A 21,362-nucleotide genomic window follows, 5' to 3' on the forward strand; every position below is an offset into this window, starting at 1 on the left:
TCCAAAGACAAGTAATCAGACTGGCCCAAAACGACACACTCTAAGAGACAAAGGTGAGGCACAGTTGGGAAACTGCCAGGTAGGAGGGGGACATGGTCTGGATGACCATGTTACAATGTTGCCATTACTGCAGCAGTGTGGAGCCAACAGCTGGTGCTGAAACAGAGTGCAGCAGAGCGGACCCTCCAGCCATTTCGGTTTCATTTAAAGGATCACACCTTGATTCCACCGTCATGTAACCAGTCCCACCAGGAGCAGAGTTCACATCACACAATGTGGGAACATATACACGTGACATAATATATAAAAAGACATGGTGTGCCTTCCATCGTGACCCACCGAGAGGGTACACCCTCACTGAGGGGTGAGCCTTTCCCTGGTGTTTATCGGCTTTCAATCAGGGTGAAATAAACAGAGGAAGGCACCGGAAGGGGCATGCTACAACACGACAGTCCCGAACTATTGGGTTTTTGAAACTGGGTCTCACTTTGTATGGCCTCGAACTTGTAGCAATCCTCCTTCCCCAGCTTTCCAGGTGCTGGGGTTACAGGAATGCACGCCCCCACTCCCAGCTTTTGTAGTCTAGACACCCAGCATGTAGCAGAGCATACTCAAGGGATAGGCAGTGCTTGTCCTAAATTGATTATAACATCAACATGGAAAAAAAAAAGTCCAAAAATAGGACAAATTTTGATCAAAGAACAAAAATGGGAGATTTTCATCTTTTCTCTTCGTGACACAAAGAAAGTAGAACCGGCTGTTACATAACACATCAGGTTTGATCCTTGGGGCTTACAGGGTGGAAGGAAAGAACTGACCCCCAGAAGTTAAACTCTGACCTCCACATGGACACTGTGTGCAGGCATCATGAACACACACACATGATAAGTAATGTAATAAAAATTTTAAATAATGTAGCAATATTTTGCTTATGGACTATTTACATATTGCATAACCCATTTTATTTTTAAAATATACAGACAGCAAATTTACTATGGTCATCAGCCGGGAAGAGGAGCAGAAGGGATCCCAGCTGGATTTTGTATGTGGGGGTTTCCTTAAATAGCCCAGGTTGGCCTCAAACTCACTGTATACATAGCCTAAGGTGGATTTGAATGCATGCTTCTCCCGTTGCCTCCCAAGTAGTAGGGTTACAGTTGTGAGGTACCATCGCAGACTTACCTTTTCACTTTTGAAAAAGGTTCCTCCTCAGGTCATGTTGCATGAGACACGATGCGCCCGCCCCCCAACTTTCTAGAATCCACTCTCAGCCCCATCCACTATATTTGCAATTGTTTCCCAAATATTTTTTTTCCCTTCACAAGAGACCTAATTGCTGTGGGAAACCACTGTTCCTCGCTTTAAAAAAACAAAGCTTGCCTTTCTTGTTTATTTACCTAGATCTTTCTGTTTATGTTTGTGGAGCCATTTTTGGTCCTTCTGTGAATGGATTGATCATGACAGATGGTACCCAGCAGCCTTTGGGTCTTGGAGCGTTTTGGATGAGGACACTTTAGGAGTCTGCCAAAAGCTAGCAGCTGGCCAGACCCACTAACCAGAGTGATATACTAAGTTCGGCGAAATCACTGCCTAGCCTTGGGCCAAACAGGGGCAGACCAGGGCTCTGCAGGGAACAACTCATGAGAATTCATCAGCCAGAGCATCCCTGATGATGAATGAGGAGGCATGGCTCAGGTCAGAGGACTCAGGAAAGGATCCAGTGAGATGACTCAGACCATCAGTGGTGGTATTTCTCATTGACTTCAGTTGTGGGGATGGCTTGAGAATCAGGCTCTGGCTTGCAGCTCCGTGAGTGGTGAAAGTGATCTGTAGGGCAGCTGTTAAGTTGCCCCATTTCTGAAGCCTGCAGCCCCCATTCTTCTCACCGTGCTGGGGGCGTTCTGAGAGACAGTTCTCTTGAGTTCACTTCACCAAGCTGGAGGACTGTGTCCAGTCTCTGGCCCAAATACCAGACCCTCTCTGTATGGTGACTTCCTGCCAGGAAGATGGGCATCATGGCTGCTCTTCCTTGGGTCTCCTGCACCTGGAAAGGACTCTGCTTGGCACCACCCCCTCATCCCTCTGACAGTCAAGCCAGTGCCCAATAGGATAGAGGCAGGAGAGTGAGGGGAAGGAGGGTGCAGGGCCTGGAATTGGATCCATAGGACTTCAACCCCAGATTGGCCACTTAGCAGCTGGCTTATCACTTTTGTGTCCTTGTCACTTGCCTGGGTGGTTCTGACTCCTGAATCCCTTGTATGTGTAGAAGATGTTAACCATGCAGTGTGCTCAGTGTGGCCTTTGGTACATACATGCTAAGTCTGTAATGAAGCTTCCATGTTCTGTCTATTCTAGTGTCACTGTTTTTCATGTTTTAGCAGCCCTGGGGTAAAGTGTTAGTGGCGATAGCATCTTGTAGTTATGAGTGACAGCACCTTTCTTCTCTCTGTGGTCCAGTGGGGCTGTCTGGGGTTCCACGTGAGTTCACCCCACTCTCCTGCTCTGGGAGAGGACGTTGAGTGACCCTTGTGAATGCATCAACCAGTTATTCTCTAACGTTCTTCTTTCTTTACCTATTATTTGCTATACGGGTATACTTATACGCTCCCATGCATCATGCCAATGGGAGTCAACCTTCTCTTCCACCAGCAGTGGTGAAATCCCGGTCTCTTTGTTATTTGCACCGGTGCCCTGTGCATGTGAACTTCTGGGTGATTCCCGTGCCTCCAACTCTCATCTCACTGTTGGAGCAGTGGTGTTCCCAACACAAGCTACTACGTCTGGCTTTTTTTTTTTAAAGTGGATTCCATACTGTCGGTGTTGGATGGCAAGCAGTTTTACTACTGAGGCATCTCACCAACCCACGCATTAGTCACTTTTATTTTGTCACTAATGACCAAATACCTGACTGAAGAAAAAAACTCAGAGGGGATTGATTTTGGCTGACAGTTTCAGCGCTCTTGTGCACTTAGGTATCACGGCCTTGGGAGTGTGGGGGGAAGGGTGCTGTGTCTTCCGTGCTAAATAGGAAGCAGAGAATAAGCAAGGGGCTGGATCCCAGGAACCTTCCAACAGTCAGGCCCTAGCTCCTGAAGTTTCTCGAACCTCCCAAAATAGCACCACAGCTGGAGACCAAGAGGCCAGTACATGAACCTGTGAGGGACATTTCAGCCACAAATGCGTGCAGAGAAAATGTGGGCGCAGGAACAGCATCTGCTGAAGAAAGGCCATCCAGTAATCAGCCAGGGAGGGTGTTTGCACCCTTTTCCCTGGACAGCCGTGGGCCGCCTGGGAATGTGAATGTCTTGTCAGAGCCCCAGAAAGGGAAGAGCTGTGTCACCTTCCACAAAGCGGTCCAGAGCCAACCTCTCTGTCATAAGCACACCTTCGAGGATGAGCCTTGGCTGGTATTTTAGCCTCTTATAAGAAAAATTTTGTGGGGTGAGGGAATGATGGAAGGAAGTTAATGACCCCCAGTGGCCACCGTTTGTAAGCAATTTTTCCTGTCTAATGCTTCCGTCTGCTCCTGGACTTGCACGCATGCTCGGTGTTTTATCCAGGCACAGTGTGAGCTAAGGTTCAGTGGCCCTGGTACTGGATCTTCAGGGTAAGAACCATGCTTATCTCATAGTACCAAGCTGTTCAGTCATACGTGTTTGTAATTTTTTCGGACATTCACTGTGTGTTTGTGTGTTCACAAGCAGATGCGTGCTCCCCTGTGTGCTTATGGCGGACAGACCACAACTGTAGGAGTCAGTGCTTTCTTTCCACTATGTGGGTCCTGGAGATTGAACTTAGATCTTCAGGCTTGGCAGCAAACTCCTTTACTCACTGGGCCTTCTCCCTGGCCAGTGCTACTTCATATTCAAATCATCTATCTCCCCCTAATGCCTATTGGTGATCCACGTGTCATTATTTTTATATTGAGTTTGGATGGATGTCTGTGTGTGAATGCAGGTACAGACAATTTTGGGTGCTTGTCCTCACCGTCTACCGTGTTTGAGACAAGGTCAGTTTTGTTCAGGGATGTCTATACCAGGTTACCTCATTCCTAGGTGTTCATTCTCCTGTGGTCGCTAGGGATTTGAACTCCAGTCCTCATGCTTTTGCAGCAAGCTCTTTTGCCCACCAGGCCATCCCACCAGCCCTAAAGACCTATTTCTAGTCCCCCCAGCCATCATAGTTAGCTGACTAAAATATAAAGTTCACGGAGTCGCCTCTAAAAATGGTTCCATCCTCTTTCCTGCCCTTTAACTACAGGGTCAAAAAACGCCTTCGGAATATGCAGACAATTCTGTGGAGTTATTTTAATTATCTTAATTATGCTGGCCAAGCTATTAATAAATATGTGTTGAAAAGCATCAGATGAATACCCCGATGGGATGGATGTGATGCCACACGCCTGACATCCCAGCACTCTGAAGGCCAGAGGAATTTGAGGCCAGCCTAGGGTACAAGGCCAGACACTGACTCAGGTCATAAAAGTAAATAAATTATAAAAATCAATATTATAAAATGATATAAAATAAACAAACACATTGGTACCATCACAGAATAGACAGGCGCTCAGGGCCAAAACCAAGTGAGCGGCACTCGATGCTGAAGGATTTGGTTAGCATTTACACCAAAGTCCAAAGGTCTGTCATGAGCTAAGTCAACGTCCCCGTGGTTGCAAGGCAGAACTCATGTGAATTAATGAAATGAAATATGATATATTCCGAGAACCTTCCTCAGGAGTGAAAGATTGCAGGGAGATGTATATTTTTTTTTTCTAGTAACATTATTTTGATCTATAGGGGAACCCTGCTTGCGGCACCCGGCTAAATTTACTCAGAACCATCTGGGTCTCTTGGAATAGATGTGATACCAGTTGCACACATGGTGTGCCTTGTTGGGGCTTTCTGTTAACAGAAAACAATCTCGCCGAGGCTTGGGGGCGTTTCTCTGAGGTAGAACATGTGCTTAGCAAGTGCTGCTCCCTGCTCAATCCCTACCAAATTGCCCTTTCTAGAAAGGAATTGGGCAGGCAGGATGGCTCAGCGGGCCGACACTTGCAACCCCGGGAGAGGAGAGAACTGACTCAAAAAGTGGTCCTCGGAGCTCACGGTCACACTGTAGCCTGTGCAGACATGCATAGCAACACAGCAGCAGCAGCAGCAACAACAACAACAACAATAATAATAATAAGTAAACAGTTTTTTTTAATTTAAGAGAACCATGAGTCAGACATTGTGTCACATAACTGTAACCTCAGCTCTGGGGAGGTATAGGAGGCAAAAGGATTCGAAGTTCGAGGCTAGCCTTAGCTATACAGCAAGTTTGAGGCTAGCCTGAGCTACATTAGACCTCGTCTCAAAAAAATCAAAATAAAAAAGGAATCGTGGGATACACAGGCTGCTGGCATTCTGCTTTGGCTATGAGCACACACGAGTGCGTCCTCTGTCTAAGGTCTGTGATTCCTATTCGGAAACGAAATACTTCTCCTGTCTACTAATGGTAGGACGCTAACCAGTGACTCCTGTGAGCCTCTTTGTGTGTCCTTATGCACGTACATGCATGTCGTGGCTCGTGAATAGAAATCACAGGACAACTTGCGGGAGTCGGTTCTCTCTTTCCACCGTGTAGGCCCTCAACTCATCAGGCTCGGGAGCAAACGCGTTCACAGGTGAGCCATCTCCACAGTCCAGGATGGCAGATTCTGGAGAGGTGTCTGCGTGTGTGGCCAAATTTGTTCTGTAACTGCCTCAAAAACTGCGGCTTTAATTTCTCACCTTTGTAAGTTTGTGCCGTGAAGTGTTGCGGGGCAGCAAATACCATAAGTAAAATCACATGTGCAAACAGAAATTCTAGCATAAAAGCCTTGACGCCTCAGAACGACGGGACCTCCGTCCTTTCACTCTGTGCTGTACCAGGCCGGTGCCTTTACCCGTAATCAGTGACTGGGCAAAGTCAAGACATCTTTTTATCAGACAAAGTATTCAGAGACTCTTAAAGGTCGTTCCTGTTACAGGCAGGCTAACGTACCTGGAGGGTCCCACCATGTCTCAGTGCAGCCTACCTCTGCCTTCTGAAATGCGTTCCGACCTCTATCTGTGGACCCTGACTTATTCGTGGTTTTTATACCTGTTATTCTAAACTGGCAAGGGCCAAAGGCTTTTCCTTGTGCTCCTCATTCCCTAGAGTCTAGTAAGTGCTTATACTTGAAAAGACTCATCCCCTTTGGCTTTCATTACTCTCCTGGGTCATCTTTTGAATGACATTGGGTGTTTAGAATCTGGGCAGGGGAGAAGGACCACCAATGAAGGGCATTTGCTGATCTTAACAAGAACCAAAGTTCAGTGTCCAACACCCACATAGTGGTTCGCAGCAGGCTGAGACAGGTAGATCTTTGTAAACCCCAGGCCAACCTGATTTACATAAAAGTTCCAGGCCGGCCAGGACTACAGAGTGAGACCTGTCTCAAAGAGAGGAGAGGCTAGACAACACCTGAAGGATGCCCAAGGTTGATCTTTGACCTCTGTGTATTCACGCACAAACCCCACCCCCCAAATAAGCACACACACAATCAATGTTAAGATGAAGCAGTGTTTGTCAAACTGTTATCATGTAGGGGTCTGGATTGGGTTCATTTGTCTCTGCCAGTTACGGAATTAAAAGGCAGGAACAAATGCCTCCACAGGTAGCAGTGGAAAAATCACACACACACAGAGAGAGAGAGAGAGAGAGAGAGAGAGAGAGAGAGAGAGAGAGAGAGAGAGAGAAAGGCCCTCCAAGAACCAGAGGCGGGACTCAAATGCCAAAATCCAGTCTTTTCTCAAGGGCTGGCAGGGTTTAAAGATGGAAGATTTCTCATTGAATCTGGAGCTCTATGACTGGTCCCCAGGGATCCTCCTGGTCCTGCCTTCCTGGCATCAGAATTCTGCGTGTCTTCTCATTTCGCCTTGGTTCATTTGAAGAAAGGCAGGATTGCTGACTGGCTCCCAACTGTTGTGTAAACATAGCCTGCTCTGGCCTTGAACTTGTTGGGCCAGTCCAGCAGCAGGCGGCCCACTGGTGGGAGAGGAAGTCCACAGGGCCTTTGTTTTAAACTGCCAGGCATTTGTCTCAGGTCAGAAGGGTGAGGAAGAAGCTGGCCACCTTGGAAGGTCACCATCTTTATTGCGAACCTTTGTTATTTAGCCCTCTGTTACTGTGGCCCCTCTCCCTATGTCCCAGGGAGTCTGGCTTGCTCCTAGTCTCTCAGAGCAGAGGCATGGTTGGTCCCTCTTTGGATTGGTAAAACAAGGAGAGCAGCTGAACTCAGGCCCCATCCTTTAGGGTTTTTTTTTTTTTTTTTCCACAGCTGAGTAGCAATAGCACCCAACAAGGAATGTTCTTAATGGCTTAAGAGACACTGTGGTGGGAAGGTCTGTGTTTCCGCCCTCCCAGAATTCTGGGTGAAATCCTACCAGAGCCCTCCAAGGCAGTAGCTGCGTCTTAAGAATGAAATTGAGAAGGGTCCCTACACTTGTTTGCTAAAAGCCTCAGAAACTCCTCACCCTCTTATGTTGTTGTGTGCGAATCAGTCTTAACCTAGGCTTCCCAGACCCTAGAATTGTGAGAATCTACCTCCCCTCTCCTCTCCCCCAACCTCCTACCCCTCTGTTATGTACAAGCAGCCCCATTTCAGGGAATTTGCTACAGTAGCCTAAATGCTTGAAGGCAGGAGAGGTTGTGAGTTCAGGCTGAAGTGCTCACACAGCAAATGACAGTAGGAACCAGTAGAAAATTGGATCCATAAGTTCACGGCTGAGCAAAAGAGGGCGAGCTCTGAGGAGTCACGGGGTTACTTTTGAAGCTGTAGGAATGAAGAAGATGGATGAGAAGGGCCGCTCTGAGAGGTTGAGGGAGAAATGGGGTGTGTGGAGATCACAGACCCCGAAGAGAGCTGTGGGTGAAGACACCGTCGGCACCAATAATGGCCCCAGAGTTCAGTGAGCGTGGCATCTAGAGGGTCCTGAGGGATGGCGTAGTAAGGTCGTGGGCAAGCTTTTTGACAGGGAGGTGACGTAGTGGAGCAAAAGCCAGCCAGCTTGCAATGAACCAAAGAGGAATTTCCAAGGGGCCTGGCTGTGAAAGGAAGGGTACTAATCAGGTTGGGAGGGGACAGAGGGAAGGGACATACTTCTCCCAGGCTTTCCTGCTGGGTAAGAAACACATTCATGTTCTGGGGCCTCTTCTCTGCCCCAAACACACAGCAATGACTAAGAAAAATGCCCTAAGAGGGCTGGACAGCTCAGTCGTTAGAGTGTGCATGACAGGCCACTAAGCTCTGTGCTCTGTAAACTGGGAAGTGGTGGCCTATATGTATAACTCCCACACTGGGGAGTCCAAGGGGCTAGCCTAGACTCTATAACAAACTTGGAGCCAGCCTGGGCTACATGAGACTGTGTCTCTCAAGCAAAACAAAATGAAAATGCTCAAAGATGATTAATATTTGAAACATGAAGAGCTGAAAGCATTTTCTAGGACTGAAGAGGCACAGTTGCTTAGATCAAAGTTTACTTTGGACAATGTTGGTGGCTAGCATTATGGAGCCCTTAAGATCCAGGTCCGCTCCTGTGTTAATTCCTCAGTGCTTGGGTAATGCTGGGGGATAAGCATTTTATATTTAGGGTAAAATGGAAATGTAAGATCAGATCTCTCTTGCTCAAGGTCACCCAGCTAGGTGTGGGGATTGGAATTCGGTTTCGCCACCATCTAATCTCTCTCTAACTGCTAAAAAAGATACATGAAGATAAATCCATAGCTAGAAGCAGAGTATCAAAAATAATAGTTTTCAGAGTTCTTAAAGACATCTCAGGAAGAAAGGTAGCTCATCTGGAAAGGAGTGAGGTACTGTTTTGATGGTGTGTCTCATTCCATTGTCTGTTGCTATAACTGGAGACCACAGGATGGATAATTTATAAAGAAGAAAGGTCAGTCTAGTTTACAGTTCTGAAGGTTAGGAAGTCCCTGGGTGTGTCGTATCATACTGTGAGGTCATTGTGCCTTGCTGGGACTGTCTGCAGCAGCCTAAGGTGGCACGGGCATCTCCCGGTGAGGCAGAACCATCTGGCTCAGGTTTCCTCATTTGTAAAACTGAATTGGGTCTACTCTTGACACCCCTTCTATCCCTAATCCCAAAGTCTCACCTCCAAATACCAGAGAGGCTCAAACTTTGTTCCTCGTAATGCCATAGAATTAAACTTCAAGGTAAGTGTAGATGAAGACCCTGAAAAGTTAGCATGGTGGCTTTTCGTTGTAGTAGCAAGAAATCAAGGAAGGATTGTGTAATAAGTGTTTGTCTTAAACTAAACTTGGAGCTGGTGAGATGGCTCAGCAGGTAAAAGACGCTTGCTGCCAAGCCTCAGGACTCGGGCCCAATCCCCAGAGCCTAAATGACAGAAGGAGGGAACCGATTCTTGAAGTTTGGCCTTTAAGCTCCACATGCATGGCAAGGTACAGGGATGAGCACTCACACACGCGCGAGCGCGCGCGCGCGCGCACACACACACACACACACACACACACACGAAATTAAATAAACAAAGTGTAAAAAGGTCAATCCGGTAGGGCAGGGATAGTACAGGGATGTTGCTCAGTGGGTAGAATGCTTGCCCAGCATACACAAAAGCCTCTGGGTTGATCTCAAGCACTGCGTCCGACCACACATACAGCTGGGCACAGTGATGCATGCACTAGTCCCAGCACTCAGAGGGTTAGAGGCAGAGAATCAGAAATTCAAGGTCATCCTCAACTATGTGGAGAGTTTGAGGCTCGCCTAGGCTACATGAAACCCATACATACATACATACATACATACATACATACATACACACACACACACACACACATGCACACACACACACACACACACACACACACACACACACACACACACACACACACACACACCCCAGAAAACAAGGAACAGATGTGGGCCCAGGCTGGCTTCAAACTCCTTTTGTTGTTAGGATGACTTTCTGAACATCTGGCCTTTCTTGCCTCTTCCTCTCCAATCTTCACTTCCCTAGCAATGATGGGGAAGGGATTCAAGGCTTCATGCACGCAAGGCAAGCTACGACACAACTGAGCTACACTCCCAACCCCTGACATTAGCCCTTGGTGGTGAAATACTAACGATAAAGAACCCCACAGGCCAGAATTTGGAGGAACCATCTCTGGAAACCAGATAGTGAGTGTTCTTCGCGATAGAACACTTTGATATACTTCCTCTTCCAGGTGGAAGAAAAGGTCAGAGGGCAGGGCAGATACAGGGAGGGAAGGGGGACAGAAAACCAGTTAGCTTGTGCACATGGCCTCTAGCTTCAGGCATGTGAGGAGAAGTCATCGAGAGGAAGAGAAACCAGGAAAGAGGTTTGAAGGAGGTTGGCGAAGGTCAAAGGTCCCCGCTGGTGAGAAACTGGTGACCGAGAAGAGGAAACTGCTCGCTTGGAAGTCTCTGCAGCCTGGTGATTTGGGCAGCTGTGGTTAGCAGTGCCACCAGCCTGCTTGACTGTCCCTTCCCCAGCTGAGCTCTGCCTTCTGTGCATAGGAGCACAGGAAATGTTGTCAAGTTCGTCTAAGAGTCGTTTGCAGCGTGTGGGAAATTGAGTAGGCCAAGGTCAGAATGAGCCTGCGGTCCAGCCCGAGTCTCTTGGGGGATCGGAGGGTTCAGTGAGGTGACAGGAAAAGGTATCCTGGGATTGACCTTGAAGTTGGACTTGGAAGGAAAGTAAACAGTGTCTGGGCTTCAGCAGGGGATTGAACGGTAGACGGAAGATCACGGAAGATAGGGGAGCACGTGGACAAGGTCAGCTGATGTGGGAGACCGTGAAGGTCGAAGGAGGAGATAGGAGAAGGCTGGCCTATGTCAACAGTAGACGGTCGAGTCCCCTCCTCGGTAAAGTCCCATTGACCAATCAAAGTATTCACCCTGCTGACACAAGGAGTACTGGGTGCAGGTCTACCTATCAGAGTGTGGGTGAGGGGTTTCCTGTAGTAGCATGGGTGACCCCAAAGCAGCCATACTGGAAAGTTCCTAGTGTGGATGGACCATGGCTCCCCATAGCTGTGTAAGATTAACTTCCCCTAGGCCATACGCCACTAGGGCAGAATTATATACACGTGGCTGAGAGAAGTGTCTGGAACCTCACGTGAGGGTCTGGTGACCTTCCTCGACCCCTCCTTGATGGGATGCCGAGTCCCAAAGCAATATTGAGATGGATACTTGCACGCTGACACAAATGATTGGATAAGGATGGTGTAGTGCCTCATGGTGGTTAAGGGTCAAAGTGGTCCATTGATGGCATCAGTGGGGACAGAGGGCTAGAAAGCAGGGGCTAGACGGCTGAGGGCTGTCATGCTGTCGTGACAGCTGACTTATGATGTGCTTTTGTGTTGTTGGTTGGTTTGTTTCTCCTCAAGAATCTTTGTGATTGTTTTTTAAAACTGGATTGGCGGTTTCAACTGTACAACCTCTTCCATAGCAAGCGCTCGGGACCTGTAGGGTTGCAGACCCTAGCCAGCCTCCTCCACCACAGCCTCTCCGTGCATTTGGACAATCCGAGCATTTGTCCCAGAACTCAGTGGTCCTCAAAGTCCAGAGTCCTAGCCATTGGCTTACCTGGGAGATGGGGACAGGGCCCCACCTAATGGCCCTTCTGTAAAGTGCAAAGGGAGCTGGCAGGCTCAAGAGAAGGGCAAGGGCTCCAGCCACCCCAAAGGAGGGAGTGACTTCCTCCAGGATAAAGGGGCAAGAATGAGTCGGCCTCAGGGGATAATGGTTAATGTCAAAAATGATAATAGCGTCGGCGTTGGCCAAGACCGAGCATCCTGTTCACCTGAGCTGATGCTACTCCCCAACCTGCACTCCCCAACCATGCTACTCCCCAACCATGCTACTCCCCAACCATGCTACTCCCCAACCATGCTACTCCCCAACCATGCTACTCAATTTTAAAACCCTGGTCAAAGGTTTACATCCTCATTGTGAGGAAAGGGAAATCTGTCTTCCCTGTCTTACAGAACCAGTTTGTCGTTGTTGTTGTTGTCATGTTTTTTTGTTTGTTGGTTTTTTTGTTTTGTTTTGCTTTTGGCTGTGTACATAGGGTGCTTTATTCTCCACAGAATGATACATGCTAAGGTGGGCTGGGCTTGGGCCAATGTCCCCATATGTACAGAACTGAACAAAGTGTGTCTCTGAGAGGTCTTGGTGTGAAAAGGGACATGGGAAGAAGACGGATGTTAAAACCAGAACTGTTAGTCCTGTGCTGGTCCCGGCCTGGAATGCAGGGAGGTAAGGCAGCTAGCTCCCTGAGTGGTCACTTCCAGGCAGGGGACGCCTGCCGGGCTTGGAGGGCTTTCTGCACCACATCTTCTCACTGAGCGTCCAATATCTCCTGAGCCCAGGCAGGAACCCCTGGCGCGGGCAGGCTTACTCCAGCCATCGTCCTCTTCACCAGTTCCACGTGTTCCAGATCCATGGGGATTGAGCTGTGGCTGCTCAATGCTGCAGCTCCCTCCTCATCTCCAGCCTCACTCTCCAATGGCGGGTCTGGCAAGTGAAGCCCCAGGGCCTGGATCCGATCTCAGATATCAGCAGCACCATCTTCACCCTCACGTACTGGCGCCAGTCCCACCTCTTCCGGTTCAGGGTCTTGATTGAGGGGCTGGTATGAGTAGCCTGCTGGGCCTGCTCCTGTTTCCTCCTCCTCTTCCTCAGGTTCTTCACTGCTCCAACCCCCAGTTCCTTCTGGAGGACCCTGATGGGGCCCTGAGTCCTCAGTCTGATTGGGGAAGATACGCTCAGGGCCCATGGTGTCTCCCCCAGAACTACTGCTGCCATCCGGGCAGGGGCTTCTCAGAGCCCACAGCCAGGCCCGCACCTTCACTTCCGGCGGGGCACGACGTGCTGGTTGTTTGATTTTAATAATGGGTTTTTCCCTCCTTCCAAGTTTTCCAGGGCTGCAAGAATTCCTAAAAACACTCATACTGGCAATTGCATGGCCTCCTGCTTTTCAATAAGAATCGCTAGGGATTCTCAGAGGTTCCGCATTCCTCAAGGCAATGCTTGCCCACTGGATCTTCAGAACAGTGGCTTCACAACCATGTCTTTGGTTTTTCTCCATGTTCAGGAGTGAATGGGGGACGTGGGTAGCGCATCTTAAATGTTTAAATTTTAAAATGAGAAAAGGCTGTGGTTGGAATGTGGGGTGTATGTCCCTCAAAGGCGTAGATGCTACCATTTGATCCCCCTGTTCTTAGGGTCTTACTGCTGTGAAGAGGCACCATGATCAATGTACGTTTTATAAAGGACAACATTTAATTGGGGCTGGCTTACACGTTCAGAGGTTCAGTCCGTGATCATCAAGGCGGGAGTGTGGCAGCATCACAGCATCCAGGCAGGCGTGGTGCAGGCGGAGCTGAGCTCTACATCTTCACCGATGAAGAAAGCCAGGAACAGACTGAGCATCCTCAGGCAGCTAGGAGGAGGGTCTCCAAGCCCACCCCACAGTGATACGCTTCCTCAAACAAGGCCACACCTTCTAACAGTGCCACTCCCTAGGCCAAGCATATGCAAACCACCACACCCTGCAAGGGATTAAGAGGGAGGCAACACCCAGCTTTGACATTTAGAGGCGGACTTTTGAGGAGTCCTTAGAAATAGATTAAGTCTTCAGTGTGGGTCCCCATGATTAAAACATAATGGTATTGAGAGATAAGAACACCCCAGCCCCCCCCCAAAAAAAAGAAAAGAAAAGAGAGACACACACCCCTGTCTCTCAAACACACACACACACACACACACACACACACACACAACCTCTTGTCTGTAATACTTCCTGCCACCTTAGAATTCTGCGAGTAAGAGGCCGAAGCTGCCAGATGTGGGCACCTCTAGTGAGTCACAAGCCAGACCGACATGCAACACAGAGACACCCTTGAAAACCGAGAAAAGGCAAAGTCCAAAAGTCCTGTTTAAATTGTGTGTGTGTGTGTGCGTGCGCGCGCTCTCGCGCACTCGTGCATGCATGTGTGTGCGCACATGTTTGTTTGCGTGTGTGTGTGTTTATGTGTGTGTGCGCGTGTTTGTTTGTGTGTGTGTGTGCGTGCACACGTGTGTGTGCACATGTTTGTTTGCGTGTGTTTAATGTGTGTGTGCGCATGTTTGTTTATGTGTGTGTGTGCGAGTGTTTGTTTATGTGTGTGTGTTTGTGTGTTTGTGTGCGTGTGTGCGCGCACACGCACGTGTGCACGCATGTGTGCACGCATGTGTGTACGCATGTGTGTATGCACATGTTTGTTTGCGTGTGTGTGTTTATGTGTGTGTGCATGTTTGTTTATGTGTGTGTGTGTGTGTGTGTGTGTGTGTGTGTGTGTGTGTACCAGCCAGCTCCATAGAGGCCTCTGTGTAGGAGGGCTCCTCCTCCTCATTTCTTTACAAACTTTCCTAGCTCGCAGCTATTTCATTATTGTAACACGGAACAGGCTAAAGCCAGAAGAAGCAGCTAATACATGGCGGGGGACGGGGGATGTGTCTCATGAAAAGCGAACAGATTTTAAGAGGGGAACGGGTGGGAACGCTACAGTAGGGAGGAGAGTCTGGCCCCAGAGACCCGAAGGCAAAGGAAACAAGTTAAAAATAAAATCAAGCTGAGGGTGAACCTCAGAGCCCCTCGGCCCGATCAAAGCTGAGTGGAGAGCCCCATTCCTAGAGCCCCACGTCCGGACAATTTATTTCTCCTCTCAGGCCCCACGAGTCACCCCAGCTGAGATCAAGTGACAAAGGACATCTCAAAATACCCACAGCCAAAGCTGCTCAGCCTGTCTCCCAGGTGGAGAAAGAGCGCTTTCGAGAGGCTCTGTCGAGAACCACTGATGGATTTTCCAGCATCCATCCAAGTCCTTGGGCACTTGTCCCCTGCCAGCTGGCCGCTGTCTTCCAGCCCCGGACTAGATCTGGGTCCTGACTGGAGACCCCCGCCCGCATTGGGTGCTTGTGGCTACCCGCCTCGCCCCTCTGGTTTTGCATCTTCCTCCTGGAGCCCTCCCGACCTTTTGTTAATGAAGATCTTAGCGAGGGGGAAATTTCATTAGTGGCTCACCATCTTGGGTCAGGGCTCTAAATTACGTTAGTTAAGTAAAGGTAGCATTGTAAGTCTGCGTTTGTGGGGAGCTGTTCCTGAGGACCGTGATGGACAGTAAAATAATAAATGATGGGCAGGAAGAAGGCTCTTAAAACCAGATTGGCCACTCAGGCCATACCAGACAGAGCAAGGCTTCTGCACTGTGTCAGAATGGAAGGCACAGAGCTCTTGGTTAAGGTCGCAGAGATAAAGAATGATCTAATACTTCTAGTACCCTATATATCATCGCAGTTAACATTCATAGCAACGTGTAAAGGGAGGCTCACTATGGTTCTTACTGCTCTTAAGAGATGTGTGTGTGTGTGTGTATATATATGTATATATAATGTGAGTGCATACACGTACATACACGCACACTCCTAGCTCAGCAAGGGGAGGTGGTATACTCCCCCCAATACACACTTTTTAACTTAAAAATCAATAATCAGAAGGGATAGGAGTGTGCTGAGAAAACTCACAGTGTACACACACACACACAGACAGAGAGAGAGAGAGAGAGACAGAGAGAGAGAGAGAGAGAGAGAGAGAGAGACAGAGAGAGAGAGAGAGAGAGAGAGAGAGAGAGAGAGAGAGAGAGAGAGACCGCACACACACATATACCTTGTCTAAGGCTACACAGCTAATAGCCTCTTCTTCTTCTTTTTTTTTTTTTTTTTTGCTTTTTTTGCTTTTTTTTGCTTTTATGTCCTTTACACATACAACCTCATCTGCCCAGAAGCAGATCTTGTGACTGGGGTAGACCTTGGAGGCTAATCTCAGAGAGATTCCTGCCCTGAAACGGAATGTCTGGGTTTATGGAACCGTGGGCAGTGGGTGATAAATGAGAGGGTTAATCAGAAGTCTGGTTGAAATCCGTATGTAAGTCAGCGTGCATGGCTGGGGTCTCGGAAAACAAAAACGGAGAGCGGAGAGCCACGCTTCAGAGCGTCTCAGAAAAGGACAAGCTCTCCGCAGATACCCTCTGTGCCGCTGATCTTCCTCCTGTTGAGATGGGTGACTGGTTTTCGTATTGTCGTTGCTGCAATGGTGGCGCTGGGGGTTGAGCCCAGAGCCTGGCCCGCGTAGGCACCTGTTCTACCGTCGAACTACATCCCTGAAGTCTCTTCCAAAGACATATTATTGATTGGTTGGTTGGTTGATTGGCTGGCCAGCCGGCCAGCTGGTTGGTTGATTAGTTTAATTAATTGGGGAGTATTTTACATCACATGTGTGGTGGTCAGAGGACAATTTGCAGGAAGCAGTTCTCTCCTTCCACCCCCATGGGTTCCTAGGGCTTGAACTCGGGTCATCTGACCTTTCGACAAGCCCCTTTATCCTCTGAGTCCCTTCACTGACTATTTACGTTTGAGACACGGTCTCTAACCCAGTCTTGGTTCAGACTCTCTATGTAGGCAAGGATGACTCTGAACTTCTGATCCTCCTGCCTCTGCTTCATGGGTGCATTTTAGGCATGTGCCAACACACCCAATCCTTTGCAGTGGTGGGTATCGTGCATATTAGGTGAGCTCTCTACCCACTGAGCCCCATCCCTAGTCCCTCTAAAGACCCCATAGGAGCCACATCTAATTCATCTGGGTAGGGGAGGTTTGGAAATGCAGGCCAGAGCCCCACAGCCCACCCCGAGAAGATAAGCGTTGGTAAGGTCCCTTTGCCCAGAAGACTGTCTCCATGTCTGAGAGATTTTTAAAGCCGAACTTCATATTGGAAACACCGCTGCAACCTGCTATCAGCGAGAGTGATATTAAACTGGCCCAGAGCCAAGCACGTGGCACAGAGCCAGCAGGGAGAGATTAGCATTGCAAGTCAGATTGTAGGCTCAGGGCCAGGGGAGGTAGTGTACCCCCCCCACCCCAACACACACTTTTCATTAAAAAATAATAATCAAAAGAGATAGGGTGGGTTGAGCAAAGTCGCAGAAGAATTCTTGTTGAGCGTATCTTACCTCTCCCTCAATGCTTGCCCCTGAGATATCTTGGGAAGCTTGCAAGCCGACCACTGCCCGTCTGGAAGCTTGGCCGGGGCTTAGCCTTAAAACGGTCTCCATAAGAACCCTTCTGGTCTGCCCCGACACTGCCATTCTTGATTGGCCTGTTTGACAGAGAAGGCCACAGGGAAACAATATCCAGCAAAGCCCAACCCCACCTGAAGTGGGAGACCACAGGCAAAGCCAAACTGACTTCCTGAGACCTGCTGCTTCCAGGGAGGCCCACGCTTGGGGTGTAGACGGTGGTATCTCTTCCCCCATCATTTCAGCACTCAGTAAGACCTGTGGAAGGCCATGCTTTTCGTGTGTGTGTGTGTGTGTGTGTGTGTGTGTGTGTGTGTGTGTGTGTAAAATACGTGTGGAGACTCTAAATCAGCATCATGTGTCTTCCTAGGCCATTTTCCATGTTATTTTTTTTAAGATTTATTTATTCCTATTTTATGTATATATGTGTGTGTGTGTGTGTGTGTGTGTGTGTGTGTGTGTGTGTGTGTGTACCATGTCCGTACAGTTCCTGAAGAGGCCAAGAGATGGTATCTCAGATCCCCTGAGCTGCCTCATGGGTGCCAGGAGTCGAACCCAGGTCCTCTGAAAGAGCATGGCTCCTGACCCTTGAGCCGTCTCCACAGCCCCGTCTCTACCTTACTTTTTTGAGATAGTCTCTAACTCGGTGGTTTTCAACTTTCCAAATACTGAGCCTCTTTAATACGGTCCCTCCTGTTGTGGTGACCCCCAGCCCTAAAATTATTTTCATAGGTACTCCGTAACTATAATTTTGATACTGCTACAGATCATAATGTAAATACGATTTGAGTCTCAACCCAGAGGTTGAGAACCAATGCTTTAACTGAACCTGACACTCCCCGATTGGCTAGGGTTAGCTGGCCAGTGGCTCTAGGGACCCCCTAGTCCCCTAGCTCCTTACGCTAGATATTGCTGTGGTGAGGATTTGAACCTGGTCCTCATAACTACAAAGCAAATATTTTACACACTGTGCCATCTCATCAGCCCAAGACTCTTTCCCTCGCAGTCCAGTTGCTCATCTAGGGTGTAGCTCTCTGATTCCAGGAGAGGGGCCAACTCTCAGGGTTCTATTGTGCAGTGGAGGGAGCTGAGGTGGACAGCCTAAGACCCTCAGATCCCCTATTCTGGGCACAAAGCACTGCCAGTAGCAGGCATCTCTGGTCTAAACATTTCTCAAAGCCTGGATGATGTGCCCAGAAGTCCTGCTTTCGCCGGTATAAAATAAACCGTGAAGGGCTCCTCCCGCATACCCTACTGAAAAGCCTCGTGCCTTCCAGAAGCCGTTTCAGAGCCTCCGGTTGTTAGAGCTTTTTTTTTCCTATTCAAGTCTCGTCTCTGTAAATATTTACGTATGACTTTTCCCCTAGAACTCATTGAGAGTAAGTTGCAGGCGCAATGACCCTTCACCCTTGAATACGTCAGTGTGTGTGTCCTAGGAACAAGGACTTTCTTTTATGTAACCTCGGTGCAATGATTAAAACCTGGAAGTCGGACATTGACCCAACAGTACAATCTGGTACACAGGCGTATTTACGTTTTGCCAATTTGTTTAGTCTTGTTTATTGGGGCCAGAGTTTCACGTAGCCCAGGCTGGCCTTCAAATTCTATGTAGCTGAGGCCAGCCTTGAACACCTGATCCTTCGGCCATCACGCTCCAAGTACAAGCAGGACAGGTCCGCCCTACCGTGTCCCCCTCCACTATTTATTGGTCCTCTGATCCATGACCTCATGTTGCCTCTCGTGGTGACTTCCGTGTGCCCGAGAGGTTTTTCTGTGTTTTGCTCATTCTGGGACTGTTGCTTATTCTCTGGTTTTCCTAGCTGTGTCTGATAATAAGATTCACACCGTGCCTCTTCCACAGGGTTCTGAAGCCATACTATGTGACCTTTATGCGCACGGATGGCACCCTGGTGTCCTCTTGTCTGGCGTTTGAGAAGACTCTCATTTTTTTTAATTTTATATTTATTTATATATCTTTAAAATATTTATTTTTTTTCCACGCCGTGTTTGTCCAGAGCTGGGGGAGGGGTCATTGTCAGCATGGGCTCCAGATGTTGTCACAAAGTCACCCTGAGGTACAGCAGGAAGAATCCCGGAGGCCGGATGATCCCAACCTGGCCTCTGACTCCAGCAAAGTGTGGACCGAGCCTTCCTGGAGTCATTGCCTCAGATGCGCTGAGCTCTTACAAGTTGGCTCCCAAGAGTGGACACCAGGGAGACTGAGGCAGAAGAGCATTTGAGCTCATGAGTTCGAGACTTGCCTAAGAAATTAAGTGAGATCCCACTTAAAGATGATAATAATAACCCAACCACGAGCAGGGGTTGGGGGAATGTCTCTCCATCAATAATAGAACGTTTGCCCAGCATAAATGAAGCCCTGGGTTCATCCCGCAAACTGCCTAAACTAGGTGTGGTGATATCCATTGATAATCCCAGCATCCACATGGAAGGAAAATTGAAGTTTAGGGCCATCCTCTACTATAGAATAAGTTTAAGGCCAGCCTCGGCTACATGAGACCTTGGGTTTGGGGTGAATGGGGGAGAAGGAGAGAAAGAAAACATGAAGTCAGATGGATGGATGTAGATCTGATCACACAACAAAACTGGCCGAATTCACTAGCATTAAGTTCGCCTTTTGTCCCGAATTCAAGTATGTCGGATGGTCTAACCTCTTAAACAGTGCTCCCATCCTGGGCTGATGAGGTAACTCACTGACAGTGCCCTTACCCCCGGTTTGATCCTCATCCCCATGGGGGCAGCAGGGGTGTGTGTGATGCACCCTGCTTCTCCATTTGATCAGTCAGGGCCCTGGTTAAGACCTTAATCCTTTTCAGAGAAGTCTCTTAATCGACCTCTTCCCAGAGAGGCAAGGAATCTAATGCAAGCCCAGGCTGACTGTCTCACGTTAGCTTCAGCACCACCTGAGAGCTTGTTAGACACCTACCCCAAAGCCACCGAACAAGAACTTGTGTTAAAGCATCAGGATTCTGTCAAGGTATTTTATGTTCCCATTAAAACGTGATTTATTAATAGAACACATCAGAAGGCACGGCCTAGGCAAGGAATTCAAGTCATCCCTCAGACTGCTGTCCTTGCTCCCGGGACATGACTCTCAAACTACTCTCTCCATTCACAAGATTCAGCCTTCAATTTGAAGTTAGCCCCCTTCCCCGTATTCATGAATAATAAACCTGATTGGGAGAGCTTGGTCTAAGTCCTAGTTTTTTCTCAGATAATTTTTTTTTCTCGAACTTTGACATCTGCTACTATTTGTTGGCTGTCACAAGATGTCACCTGCTAGCAGGCAAAAAAAGAAAAGGAAAGGAAAGAAAGGAAGGCTCAACTACAACAAACATGCTAATTTAAAACTCAGGGTTTGAGTATAGTATTTGGGCCTACAAGAGGGCTCAGCAGGAAAAGGTGCTTGCTGCCAGGTCTGATGACCTGGGTTCAATGCCCAAAACCTATCAGGTGGAAGGAGAAAGCCAATCACCAAAGGTTATCCTCTGACCTCTATCCTTGACAGGTGCACATGCACAAACTGTAAACAAACAAATAAATAAATAAATAAGTATATGTAAATCCTTGGTTCATAGTATAGAACAGGTTAGTTCAACAATAGCAAAAAAAAATTATAAAATGTATTCATCTGTTGTTGTTGTTGTTGTTGTTGTTGTTGTTGAGACGAGGTCCATGAGGGACCATCCAAGTGGCTTTGGTGGCTCGCAACTTTAATCGCAGCACTAGGGAGGCAGAGGCAGGCAAAACTCTTAGTTTGAGGCCAGCCTGGTCTACAGAGCGAGTTCTAGGACAGCCAGGGCTACACAGAGAAACCCTGTCTTGAAACCACTCCCCCCCCCGCCCCCGGAAAACAAGACTGAACTGGAACTGAGGGGTGCAGAGGTGAGCCAGAGGCCTGACCTTCTAGCACGGTCCCTGTGTGCTTGGGGTACTTGATGGGACTGTAGTGGTGACTGTTCCTTAGTAGGACCCCTGCTCAGACTTGCAGAATTCAGCAGAATGAAAGGGTTGCTGTCACCTGTTAAGTATATCTTGTCCCTATGTCCAGAAGCAGCTGTCCAATCCTGTCACTGAAACATTTACACTGGTTACACGAGTTAGGAGACATAGGGTTCTTCATAAAAAAAACATAACGGGAAAGTTTCAGCTGTGGCTCAGTGGTC

At 48.4% G+C, this 21,362-nt stretch overlaps 1 protein-coding gene and 1 pseudogene across 2 annotated transcripts in view; one reads left to right on the forward strand and one right to left on the reverse strand.

The window, feature by feature from the left end:
- Positions 1-21,362, forward strand: part of Pitpnc1 (phosphatidylinositol transfer protein cytoplasmic 1) — a 263,465-nt gene that overhangs the window by 184,423 nt on the left and 57,680 nt on the right. The window lies entirely within an intron of this gene.
- Positions 12,277-13,013, reverse strand: LOC116909070 (annotated as a pseudogene).

Source organism: Rattus rattus, chromosome 9, assembly GCF_011064425.1.
Source record: "Rattus rattus isolate New Zealand chromosome 9, Rrattus_CSIRO_v1, whole genome shotgun sequence".
Taxonomy (NCBI): Eukaryota; Metazoa; Chordata; class Mammalia; order Rodentia; family Muridae; genus Rattus; species Rattus rattus.